Source organism: Marmota marmota, unplaced genomic scaffold, assembly GCF_001458135.2.
Source record: "Marmota marmota marmota unplaced genomic scaffold, marMar, whole genome shotgun sequence".
Classification (NCBI taxonomy): domain Eukaryota; kingdom Metazoa; phylum Chordata; class Mammalia; order Rodentia; family Sciuridae; genus Marmota; species Marmota marmota.
Window position 1 is genome coordinate 1 of NW_026007322.1, and position 4,205 is coordinate 4,205.

Genomic DNA, 4,205 nt, shown 5'->3' on the forward strand with positions numbered 1-4,205 from the left:
ATATCCCCCGTATGGCTCTCATCCTGCCCTTTTGGTCATGTAGGCAAAATAAGAGGAGAGGGGACGGAGAAGAAAGGAAAACGGAAATCTATAAAAGGGGCACTTTCTCGTGGCATTAGCTCTGGACACTCTCCTTTCCAGAGGAGTCTCAGTCTGTCGTCTCTCTCTCTCTCTCTCTCTCTCTCTCTCTCTCTCTCCTATTCTTTAAATAAAACTTTTTGCTCTTGATCCTGCATTTTTTGGGTGTTCAAGAGCAATCTTCAACGCTGAGGGAACAGGACCCTATCCTGATTTTCTAGACCAGCTTCAATACTCTATTACTGAGCTACATCCCCAGCCCTTTTTATTTATTTATTTTATGAAACAGGGTCTTGTTGGATATGAAATCCTTTTGATTTAACTGGGATTACTGGTCCAGTTGCTAAATCTTATTACTTTGAAAAGTTAATGGTTATTCTGAGATTACATTTGAAATTTTTTTTTTTTTTTACAACTTGCAGACTTATGCTTCCTTTGTAGATTCCAGAAGCCTATGTATCCTTGCCTCACTTACTTCCTGACCTTTACCACACTTCACCTTTTCAATGGAACACCTTTCCTGGAAGTGCAGAATTTCTATTGTGTTTCCTTCCTCAGAGTTGTTGGTCAGAACATTGGGCCAGATTTTTCCCAAGGCAAAAGTCTTTAATTTTTTTTTTATTACACAAGTTAGATATCAGTTACAAAAACCCAAGTAAACCTGCATTGGGCAGTGAAGATGTAGGAGGAAAAACGGAGTTGGCAGATTAAACTGCATTCAGTTTAGTCTTCAGAAAAGGTATGGCAATGTACAGGGCTTCTTGCTTGGGATGTGGTGGCTTCAGTTTTAAAACAGAGACTTAAGTTGTTCGAACCTCAGCACTAAATCAAGCTTGTGAATACTCCATATTAACCAGACAAAATTTAAGGAACCTGCCTTCCCAGACTTCAGCAAGGAACTAAAAGCTGGATTGTTGCCAGATAAAGCAGTGAGGTATGAGAAATGGAGACCAAACAATCAAACCCACAGCAGGAGTTGGGAGACTTGAACTGTCATCCAGCCAGGATTAATAGTTTTTAATTAATTTTTTAACTACTAAGTTGATGTAAACTTTTTTAAAAAATACATATATTTACTTGCTAATTAAACTTCCTCTTGTTTGCATTTGTCTATTCATGACTCTTTTTTATCATTTTTGGAACACATTTTTATTATTTACTGAATCAACTTATGTGAATTAAATATAATACTGGTCCTTAACTCTACACTATTTATGCATTTCCAACTTGTTTTTGAACATGTGTTTAGAAATAACTCAAAGTACCTTTTAAATTAAAAATATAGGAGTTTCCATAATTTTTTAAAATTGGAAAAGTCCCTGTCATGAGTGCAATCTATGTCACTAACATAGACCAAACAGGTTTGTGTCTTTCCACAATGTCAACTTATTGAATAACAATAAATTCATGGGCTACACCACTTTCATCAGTTGGCAGTTCACTAAATATTTGTGAGTCACCTGGTCGTCATAAGCCAGGCAAGTACAAGTTCTTTTATGCCAATCTTAATTTCTAATATCTATAACACATCACAAATCATACTTTACACAATGATATATATAAGTTGCAGGAAGGCTTAGATAGGGTTGAGGCAACCAGGAATACAGGAGTTTGACCTGAGAGCAAAGGCAGAGCAATTATGAATGCAAAGAGTAACTGTAGGTGGTCAGATAAGATTAAGAACCATTTGAAAAACTTGTCCAGGGCACAGAGCTGTCACAATCAAAGAACTTACTCTAGGCCAAGATCTAGACTGATTGCAGTCTCAAGTGTATCTGTTGGGATGGCAGCTTTTTGTGGCTTATGCTGCACAAATTGCACTCTGCTGAAGCTCAGGGACAGAAATTTGAAAGTTCATTGTGGTGATTTTCCTGGGCAAAGCTCATGGGAAGTAACAGGTGATAATGTTAGGGTACCACCATGTCCCATCTTGGAGTGCTTCTCCTTTTATAGACCTGGAGTGAGGGGGTTGCTTCATTCAATGGTCTAGTGTGTTCGATAAGTGCATAGGTCTGGTTTTTCCAGTCTGAATTGGATATGCCCATGTATTCATGTGCTTCTGATTAATTTGATAAATTCACAGGTGGTCATTTTTATTACCATTATTAATGTATCAGTTTGTGCCTTATGTTTGTACCAGACAGATGGTGGTTTTTTACTTGTACAAGCAAGTTGTAGAGTCACTCCACCTCAGCACCTAAACTCAAAATAGAGTGGTTTATGGCAAACTACTGCTTTATACACTGGAGTAACACAGGTTTAGGCGTAGCCTGAAAACTGCTGCTCTATACATCATGAAGTAACTGAGCAGGGCACAGCCTGCTCTCCAAATCCCAGGATGTTTCGTAGTGGCCGTGATGGTAGCATTTATCATGGAACCCCAGGTTCCATGGAGCTGAACCAATCAACTCTCCAAAGTCAGGAGTTGATTCCCAGTTCTTATCTAGAATTGTAATGGGGGATTTGCCATGTCCAGTTACTACTAATTGATGACTCCACAACCTCCATCAATTAGTAGCTCTTCAGCAGGAGTAATGGAAATGAGATTGCCTTTACTTGCATGTGGTTCATCACCATGACCAGTTGTACCAGCTCATAAAGAGTGAAAATTTTTCTACTAGTTAGAAGTACCTATGATGACGTTTCCTTCCCAGGGCTCATACCAACACCTTGAAATTCAAGAAGACCGCCAGACATTTCAGTAATGCAGAATAATCTGGTTGGAGTTACAAAAACTACTTCTGAAACAGGGCAAAGTATGTTTAGTCCATCAAATATTGGTCATTCACAAAAGATGACATTAACTCCTGCCAAGTTGGATTCTATTTATACTCCAGAAGATTCCCTGACTTCAGAAGACGACCTGGATGACATTCAGGTGACTGTGTTTTGGTTTCCACAAGTATCTGTTTTCTATATATTATTACAATTTGTATAATATGAGACTATCTTAAAACATGTGATGTCTAGAATAGGAAATTGGATGTATATTTGTCACCAATCTAAATTGCAGGTCCAGAAAGCTTTAGACAAAGATGGGAGAAACTTTGGAAAATCTGTCATGATTGATGCAAAATGATGAATAAATAAAAGTGTTACAGAAAACAGGGATAGATGTCCTTTGTCATCTCCGTCTCTAGCCTTTGTATCACCCATCAAAACCTTAGGCACACCACTACAACCAGAAGTAGCCCTAGGATTTCTACCATGAAACCTCTTGTTACAGCATTTAGTAATTTCTGATAAACATCCAAAAAGATGAAAGTCTTATATCCAAAGTAATGAAGTATATATTTAGCTGGTAGTATAGTAAGATCTAAGAATTCAACTACCAAGGAGAAGGTTGTTACATTAAAACAGTTATCAGAGTACTGCTGGTTCTCCTGGGTTAGATGTATAACCACTCTTGGCATCACTAACTATCTCATGCTTCATTTAGAAGTTTTCCTTCAAGAATACATCTTATTTGTAGCTTGCACTGTAAATGATATTTGTGATACATTTTGAAGAAATCTAAAAAGATTCCTGTAAGTAGGATTTTGTCCTTTCCATGTAAGTTTAAGCACAAAAAAACCTGAGCATTGATTACTATAAATTAAATAATAGAATTGGTGGGGAGGCTTTGTAATCATCATGAGAAGGTGGGTGAATTCCATGAAGAGGAACTACAGCTGCTTTCACCAAGCATTAGATTAGAATTAGCAATTTGAATTACAGTCTTTAGAGAGTATTTAGTAGCTTAATTTTCTTTGCATATTATCTCATTGTGAATTGTCATCTTTCAGTATTCTAAAACCAAAATACTATTTTAAAAATTTACTAAAGTTTCTTGATAAGACTTGTCAATCATGTTCTGAAAAAGTATGAAAACATTATTCAAACAAAATTGTGTATATAGAATATTACACAGCTTAATGACCAATAATAAACTTAACAGCTCTATTTTCCCCACTCAGCTTAAGACATAGCACATCATGATACTTTTCAAGATATCTGTGTGCATATCTCCAATCTTGTCCTTCCCAACAATTGGATTACCAAAGTCTTGAATTTCATTTTTTGTTTTTCTTTATAGCTTGACCATATACATATGTATCCCTAAACGATATATTGCTTGATATTTCCTA

General features: G+C 36.6%; 1 pseudogene; it reads left to right on the top strand.

Moving 5' to 3' along the window:
* Positions 1-2,351: 2,351 nt before the first annotated feature.
* Positions 2,352-3,321, top strand: LOC107134640 (annotated as a pseudogene).
* The last annotated feature ends 884 nt before the right edge of the window (positions 3,322-4,205 follow it).